Raw genomic sequence first — 9,807 nt, 5'->3', positions numbered from 1 at the left:
ATAAAGAAATATGATATCAACCGACATGTTAATAGGATTGATATGATAATAGTATCACATACATGCGCGCGAAACACTTGGATGCGGGACGAAAAGGAACTTGGAAGTTAAGCGTGCTAGTGCTAGAGTAGTGAGATGATGGGTAACCGAGCGGGAAGTTTGAGCACGAGTAAGTAATTGGACTAGAGATAAGGGTAGTTAGAGACTAAACTTGTGAAATAACTAATTATTAGAAATTCTGAAAAAAAAGGAAAAAAACAGGGAGTGGAAAATAATTCGAATTTTTTTTACGGTAGAGGGGTTCTACCGCGGCAGTGTTTTGGGGTGTTTTTCTGCCGCGGCAGACCCTTTAGCACCGGTTCGTAATACGAACCGGTGCTAAAGGTCCTCCTGCTCGGATGGCCGGCAGCCGCCATGTGGTGCACCCTTTAGCACCGGTTCGTACCTAACCTGTGCAAAAGGGGGGGCTTTTTGCACCGGATTGTTTGCACCGGTTCACAATCCGGTGCATATGGTCCAAATGAACCGGTGCAAAAGGCCCGTTTTTCACTAGTGCACTTTGTCAGTGTGGTGTTCAAAAATCAATCAGAAAATCCTCACAAATTTCACACCTAATTGCAAGTGACTAGTGAGGATCGAGCGTGTACTAGTCGTCAGAATTCAGAAAGTAGTAGTCGTGGTGGTGGTGGTCACAAAGGAGTAATAGGAGCCGTCACAAGTTTTCTCACCGAATCGTAGTCGTCACAAAGGAGGAGTACTAGATTTTTTTTTCTCACCGCTCCCTCAATTAATGCACATTAATCCACGAAGATATGGACGCATGCATCCTAATCCACGTATAGTACTCGTAATTATGAGAGTGATTAAGTGCGACACTTTATTTCTCTCCTCCTAATTAGGGCACCCGGTCAAATTAATCAACGATACAATTAAAGACATACACCCATATAATTCACCCACTGGACCGATGGATGGATCGATTAATCACGCAGGCTAATCACTCAATCAATGGCATGGCACGCCTGCGTATTAACTCGCGACAGCTGCGTGCACCCAATCTTGGACTCGAGCCCGGCCGTGGGCGCTAATCAGGCGAGGTAGTGCCTCCGAGACGCCTGCTGATGGTGCCGGATGAACAGCACGGCTACACGTCACTGGCAGCTGGAGTAGGAGCAGTAAATTAGCCCTGCCACGTCAATGGGGTTTCGATTGCTAGGAGAAAGATGGCACATCTCGCATTATACTAGTCACATTGCATAGTATCGTATTATCCATGAAATATTTATTAATATTATCTACTAGCAGTATTTGTTTAATATTTATTGATTTGTAAAATCTTAATGTAAAAGTATGTACTTGGAAGGAGTACAAGATCTACTTGATATTTACTTTTCTACTAATTTTACGTGCTATGCTATAGTGCTACCTACTTTCTCCGTCCACAAATAAGTAGATGTACAGGTTTTCCAAGACAGTATTATCAAGTGAAGAGGAAATTGTATTGGAAAGATGCAAATCAACATTTCTTCCCTCTTTAATTATTTCACCTTCAATAAGCTAAGAGCATGTATAAAATGGAGATAACATGTGATGAATATTATTGGATTTCATTTCTGTGCGACGAGAAAGAAATAATGTTTGCTACTTTAAAGTGCATTGAAAAGTTAGAAGTACACTATTTTATAGACAATGTTTGAGGCTAAATGTCCACTTATTTTGCGGACGGAGGGGGTATATAGTACCACTATGTTCTCTCATTATTAATTATGGTGACACATCACAATATTTACATGCATAGAATACATAATAGTACATATGATACCCCTATTATGGGTATCTTAACTATTTAGGTACACTAGACATGGTGATCAACCTACTACACGCGTGTTTGTATTATAGATCAAAATTGATCGATTTAGGTTAATCCAAATGATTGCTTCTTAGATGTACTAGTACTCCTTCCGTTCAGGTCAGATTCAAACCTTTTCAATTTTAACTAATTTTTTTATGAAAAATATCAACAGCTACAATAAAAAAACATGTTATTAGAATTTTATAAATTATATTTTCAGATTATATATTTGATATTATGGTTATTAATACAAAAATTGGTCAAAATTCGCAAATATCAACTTTTACTAAACCTAGAATACAAAATAAATAAAAATTACGAGGGGGAGGGGTTCCGGAGTCCTAAATAATTTTTATAGCAACCCCACTTTTATGACACTACTATGTGAGTATAAGACTATACGGTCACAATAGAAATAACTTTGTCATATCTTGAAGACTTCCCATGTCAACAATCGAGATAGACGTATACAACCACTCCAATTGTGTTTAGAATGTACTCCGTTTGTTTCATATTAGTTATCGTATATTTGTATGTATTTATAATAAAATGTGTCTAGATACATCCAAATCAATGACAACTAATATGGAATGGAGTGAGTAGTACATATTGGTTTTCGTGAAAGTCGAAATTCATGAAGTTTGACCAAGTATACAAAAAATCAACATGTAATCCCTTGGTTTTTAATTACCATACATTTTAGGCTTACTCATAGACAAATTTGATGTTTTCTCAAATATTTAGGAAAAATCAACATCTAAAATATTATATCAAAATCAAGAACGCATCTCAAGTGGCAAAATTAGAGGGAGGATCATAATTAGATAGCCATATGTAAAAGCAAACTATCTGAAGTGGGAAGTTAGATTAACTATACACTAGGAGAACCTAGAGCACCCACTATGATGAGCACAGGATTCCAACTGCATTTTTCATTGAGATGGCTTATGATAAACCAACTTTTTAAAACATGCTTTTGCCTTTTTGTTCTATTTTGTTTGTCAAATAAAAAATTTCTATGTTCTCGTGGCTACTTTTGTATAAATAAACATATACTACAAAACCAGTGCATTATATTATAATTTAGCAACCAAAAACCTAATCTTCGTGATATATGTATTGACTTTGCATTTTGATTGTATTTATGAATAAACACAACTTCATAATATCTCCTCATTAATTCCTATGAGTGCACATACGACTTCAGTCTATGAATGTGTGCTTTATAACATTTTGTTCTTAGTTAGGTCTACTTGTTTCGCAAGATTTTTAGAACACATGAACATGACCATTGTATAGGATTGAGATGGTGCGATGAACAGAATCCGACATAAATCGAAAACACGTGAATCTGCAATAATAGTTGTTTGGTTGCAAGAATTTCTCTGGAGGAATGGTGCAAACCAAGATAGCCGTAATTGTGAAAGTAACGATTCCACGAGGTTAGGCCTAAGGAGCTTTTTTTCCATGGAATAATTGTACACAAAGTACCACATGTAGAAAAAAAATCTATGGTTCCGAATTTCGTAAATTATGCAACCAAACAAGTTATACATTCACTTATGCACAAGTGCACGTGTGAGAAACACCATTGATATTCAGAAGTTTACTTTCGATCTCCGCTAGCTAATTTAGACGTTTTTTGTTTCTAAAAGACGGGCTCACGTGAGCAGGAGCTGCGCGGGCGGCGGCCATGGCAGGGCCTGCTCGGCCCAGATCTGGGCCCAGTTCGGGGCCCAGAGGGGCTGGGCGGGTGGTCTGCGCATGGTGCCCCGGTGTTGCTCCCTAGAGGTGGAGTTGCTGCGACGGCGGTGGCTCGGTGGCGGCGGTACTCCGGCCGGCCTGCTGCAACGTGGTAGCGAGGTTTTTGCGGGCCTGTTTGGGCCCGGCCGGGCGGGTTTGACCTCGCTGCCATGTCCGGTCGGCTACCGCGAAGGCGGTGGAGGTAGTTCCCTCCCGCTCGGCTGAGGTGCTGCTACCCCCGACCCGGCTGTCTCTCATCTCTACGTCTAGGCCCTTCTCCGGCGACCACAGCGAGACAGCGAGGATGGCCTCAAGATCGCGGTGGCGTGTGCTGGTGGGCGGCAAGTCTGGTGGAGCACGTCGAATCGTCCGGGTTTGTGGGTTGGGGGACGGGAGAAATCTTGTCGGCAGGCCCGACACTGACGCGGTGACGCCTGCAGGTGTCACCTTGCCTTTCTGAAGGGCGTCGGTAGTCCCTCCTTCCCACTCCCTTCCGCGTATCGGGGGAAACCCTAGGACCAGTCCGGGCAGCAGTGGCGTCGTCGTCACTATCCTTGTTGAAGGTGTTGCTTGATACGCGGCGCTTCGGCGTGCTAGGAGTGTGGTAGCATTCTCTGGAGGGCGCAGCGGTTGCGAGTCATTCTTGTTCTTGTCAAGCTGCCGGTGTCGGCTTTGTTTTCTCTTTCTTTTCTCTTGTGTTTCCTTTTGGGCTTGGTGTTGTGCTGCGGCCCCAGCGCGTTCGTTGTATCGGGTCGTTTGCTATATTAATATAGCGGGGCGAAAGCCTATTTCGAGTTGTCCTTCTCGGAGGGGAAAAATAAACCTGAGTAGTGTACATGTCTTCTTCGTGATAGTAATGGCAAAGAAAGATCTTGCGAAGTGAGTGCCATTCATGGATGCACTGATGCACATGCATGCATTCAATCGAGATTTCGAGACAGAGTATCCGATCGAATCCGGCAGCTGTTTCGCTATGAACCGAAAGTCGAATAGTATTTGTTAGACGGATCACGGATCCACCGATCAGTTTGAACAGTGAAGCTAGCAGCAGATTATGACGATGAGATGAGATGGTGGGTCTTTGAGCAAAACGTGTGAGAAGCTTCCTGCTCCTGTTCAGGTCAGACGGGAATATTTATGGGGCGATGTGCGCGGTTGAATTTGAATCCATCAGGGTCGCTTGGCCATTTATTGCACGCACCTAATGACGTCATGTGGTTGCTGCCATCAGATTTCTTCTTTCCAATGTGGATTTGACACCATTTTACAAATATAAAGCCACACAATCATAGCCTTGGTATTGAGGTTTAAATTAAAAATTTAAGATATAAGATAGAACACCGCCATGATCGCCCTACGCCGCAGTCAAAGGGACTTCGAGGGAGGATCCGAGGATACCCACCGATGATGAAGAGTTGCAACTAAAGGTACCTCAACTCCATAACGAAGCCCTCGGGGGGTGAGGACATAAAACACGTCCCTCGCTGGAGCTATAGCGGTCAAGGATTTTCAGGCAGACACTAGGGTGACCACAACGACGTTGTCAAGAGAGACATGACACCCACATCCATCGCCCCTACTAGCACCGAAGCACCGAGCTTTCGCCCAAAATCACCCCCACAACACATAAGGTGCCATTGTTCGGCTGCTGCCACCAAAACAGGCTTCTAGGCATGTTCTGGGAGTTGCCAACGCCACGATTCACCACGATCCCTCTGGTACAGTTTAACAGGCGCGCACGTAGTTTAAGACACACTTTGACTATGAATTAGAATAAAAAAATATGAATTATATGTCTACAAAATATATACCATTTGATTCGTACTCAAAAATAGATTTCAATGATATAATTTTTGTGAAATATAATTCATATTTTATTAACCAAAATAATGGTCAACGTACTTTATTAAGCTGTGTGTGTCTGGTAAACTGATCAGAAGAAAGTAATCACTATAGGGTCTCTCTCCTTTATTGCCCATCTCTCCTAAAGCATGTTCTTCTTTTTCTCTCTCTTCTCTCATGTATGTAAGGCTATTGGTGTATATAGTAATTAGTGAGATGAGTTATGAAATTATTTGTCTTAACGAATTCGCCCTTGAGTCTTAATGGAGGGAGTAACATGCATCATCCCTCTCTCTCTCTCCTAATTAATCACATGCCACACAAGATTTTCTCCTATGATTTTGTGCTAACATACAGGCATGTGAGAAGGCATAATATCATAGAGTAGTTTCATGTATATGCTAAAATTCTATGATATTACTCTATTAGTCAAAATAATAATACGATATCGTACCGTGTCCGCTCTACCAATAGGTATTGATATTTTCTTATTTACATATTTATGGATAATTTTTGTCCCACACGGCCACACTCGTACTTAATTTAGTTTTTACCTGAAGGTAAGTGGATCATGGGCAGACAATGCGATCGAACTGCACCGGGAGTCCGGGACACGATTGATCATGGTTTGCCACCACGCGCCCGCGGCCGGCCTTTTAGCTGAAACCACGGGAAATTAGGCAGGGCTAATGCTACTCCTTGACAACGAGCGCCTTTGGGCGTGGAAGGCTGACGGAGCATTTAGCCCGGTCTCGCCGTCGCGGTCGCCAGAAACCTCATCTCTTCTTCTCCACCGTTCACCGTGTGGCGTATGCACCTAGCGCGCGCATAGGAAGCTAGTGTGATATCAGCCGCAGTAGACGTCTCGCTCCTGCATTTAATCGATCGCCAGAGCGGCTCCCTCCCTCCTCCTAACCGGCAACCGCGCGCACCGATGATGAGCGGATCAAGCTCGTCGTCGTCCGCTCGTCGCCGGAGACGACGGGGCGAGTAGTTATGGACTGGAGGGGCACGCGTCGGGCGCGCCCGCTCCAAACCAAAGGATCGTGCTCCGATGATGAGCGGATCAAGCTCATCGGTCTGCATGCGTCGTGCTTAGCTGCGTCGCACGACGTCCGTGCTGATGAAAGGAGGGAGGGCGCTCATTAATGGAGCGATGACCATATGCCACTGAAGACGACGGCCGGCGGCGTCGTTTTCAGGTTACCTAACGCCATTTATGAGATGATCTCCCTGCCTTTTCACGCACTTCCAGTTCCTCTACGTACGCGGCCGGCGACCAACCGCCTCCACCGCTGGCCCACCCTAGCTACTCTCTCTCAGGTAGTACTCCCATTTTTGTACAGTATAGGCGTACAGCCTTCGTGTGCAGCTGGTATATACATATCGGGGGTGAAAGGCTGCAATTTTCATCTTCGTTGGGGTTCAGGCTCGAGATGGACAGATGGTTACCACCACCAGTAGATTAAGATCGAGTATGCTAAAACTGACGTCGACAGCAGACATGGAAAGAAGATGCCGGATCCATGTGTTCGTTGGACTGGACGGTTGCCTGGCAGAGTCTGCACGGTTGTGGAGAAGGATATATATGTGTGATGTTTTGTGTGCAAGTAATGCGACGGCACCATACTTCTTCTTTTGTAAACCTGCCCTTTTGCACGATGGTGGAAAGGAATGTTCAGAGCACAACTCGTACGCACTCTTGAACATGGCTATATGTTACTTTCTGCTGACTTCCTAAAAGACTTAGCTAACTTGAAAGGACAACATTACTGTGGTCTTGAGAACATGGTTTGTTTTGAGAAATTTGTTGAAGGAAACTAGATTATGTGTTCGATTTGTCTAATTCTCGCCAGTAATATGTGTAGTGTAAGGAGAGTATATATGGGCTGACACTGATACGGGTAAGGCAGCGCAAATTCTATACTCCAGCTGGGCCGCACTAGCTTGCCAACGCAGTTTTTTGGGCTAAGTAATGTCTAGGCCTTTTAAGCTCCTAACAAGTTGGCTACAAAAATATATCGCATCTATCTATTCGATCATAAATAAACAAGGTGAACATTATAAAATAAGTCAAAAAATAAGAAAGATGGAGATTCTAGATTTTTTTTCCAGTTTGAGGTTGAATTTTGATGAAATCACCACATGCATCTTGTTGTTGATTGGTAAGTTGTTCACCGGTCACAATTTTCCGCCAGTGGAGCTGCCCCGCGAGTGGCCACCTTGAAGCTCGGACACATGCTCAGGGTCAGTAGGGGAGCATATGCCACATTTATTGTGGGGAGTTCCTCACACACAAGTCCCTCCTAGTTGCAAGGTGCCCATGAACAAGTCCTCAAACAAGCCTACCGTGCACCACAACGCGGAGAAGGAGAGCCCCAAATAGTGCACCCTCCGTTTATTGTTAATTATAGATGTAAGATGTTTTTTTAAACTGCATGGATCTAGACGCATTTTAGTGTGTACACATCTAATCCACCTTGAAATATCTAAAACGTCTTATAATTACGAACAAAGAGAGTAGTATATTAGTGAACACTTCACTATTATCTCTTACACCTAAAACACCATTTGTTGAATACATTTAAAAATATTTGTATAGGAGGAGGTCTTCACCATGGACCATGTACAAAGTAGGAGCAAAAATCAGGTTGGCAACAAAGTGTTTATTCTCTCAAACATAAATATGTGTTAACTAGATTCCCATGGTTAATTAAACACAATACTTTACTTCGGAAACTGCAGAAGCACTTGCATATAAGCGATGGTATTACATAAAAACATCTTGTACATGGTATCAACTTACTATTGACCCATTATAACTATTATGAAACATTGTACCCATTAAACAACTAGTAAATTATCGTGATAATTTATTCTTTAGAAGGTTCAAAAAATATTTGGTTTTAAGTCATATTCTAGACCAAACTACTAAGATATTTGTCACCTTGTACTCTTTTGAGATCTTTAATGTAAGTACATATAAACTTTATAGTTTATGCAATTGTTGGAACATTTTTTCTTGAAATACAATTTAAGTTTAGCACAAATAAAGTTTATTTGAATATTTCCATTAAAATTATTCAACAATAAACATTACTACTATCATTTAATGGCAATATTATGTGGTTGATCGTGCCAAATAAATCATAGAAAAATTATGCTCCTTAATATTGTATGCATAATAATTTCTACAAAAAGTTTAAAATTTTAGTAAAAAATATTATTAGGTTAGTTTGCTAGGTCCAAATTTTGATTTGGATGTTGTGTATAACCGGTGCAAGAAGATCAAGGATAGATGCCTAGAGTTTGTGTCATCAACAAACTAATGGACGACATTAGAGTGATGGGTTTGAGCAGATTCCACTAGTTTTGGAGGAAAGCCTAAAGAATGAAAGGTCAATATATAGTGAGAAGCCGAGGAAGTCTAGTAATTCAAAGGAAACATACAAAAATCAAGTTATTCTTTTTCCATGAGTAATTTCTCCTTTACACCATAGAGAAGTGCCTAGTCGCGTGGAACAATGTTTATGCGACAAAAATGTGTGGTGTTTTAGGTACAAAAAAACCTTAAATTCAAATATTTGTCCAATGAAATGGGGAAAATCATCCAAAAGTAACTTGCCAAATCGATGTCACCTTCGATGGCAAATGCACCACCTTTAGGACATACTCCGTAAAATCATGACAACCTAACTGTTTTATGCATTATGCTCTTGGTTTTGGATCAACTACAGACGAAATAAAACATACCAAAAAATATGGGGCATGAGCAAAGCAAGAACTGCCCACCAATGCAAGACTTAGACTCCCCTTAATCTGGATTCTAGAGGCACACAAGCATTAACATGTCCACAACAAATAACACACATTTTGATAAAAATTGTGGCTCCAGCAAGATGAAATAAAATTGTGGCATGAATAATACTCCAATGTAAACAAATCGATCATGGACCATACTCCCAAGAATAACATGCCTGAATAAAAAACGTGGCTCCACAAGTATGGCGAAAATCTGGCGAGAACAAGGCCCACACATAAGGTTTATCATGAGGAGAGTGGGGATGAGGTGAACAAATGAACCACCGCCAACTATCATTTTATGGTATATATTTTAGCGTGCGGCAAGCATGTGACAATTGATTGTGCTATCTTGTTTAATTCATGGAATATCGGAACATAGTTGTATAGTTTTGTTGTCTACTCCTAAGTTGGATGCATATTTAATATATTGGTTGTCCTTCCAAGAATTTCAACAACACATATTTTTATAATTCATGTTAAGTTTTGCGCATATATATAAAATTTCATCCAATGTTTTTTTATATTTTATATTTATATTCATTTCCCTCTCCACATTAACAACTACG

The sequence above is a fragment of the Lolium rigidum genome, chromosome 7, assembly GCF_022539505.1.
Source record: "Lolium rigidum isolate FL_2022 chromosome 7, APGP_CSIRO_Lrig_0.1, whole genome shotgun sequence".
NCBI lineage: Eukaryota > Viridiplantae > Streptophyta > Magnoliopsida > Poales > Poaceae > Lolium > Lolium rigidum.
The sequence above is the reverse complement of the archived record's forward strand: the minus strand, read 5'-3'. Positions refer to the sequence as shown.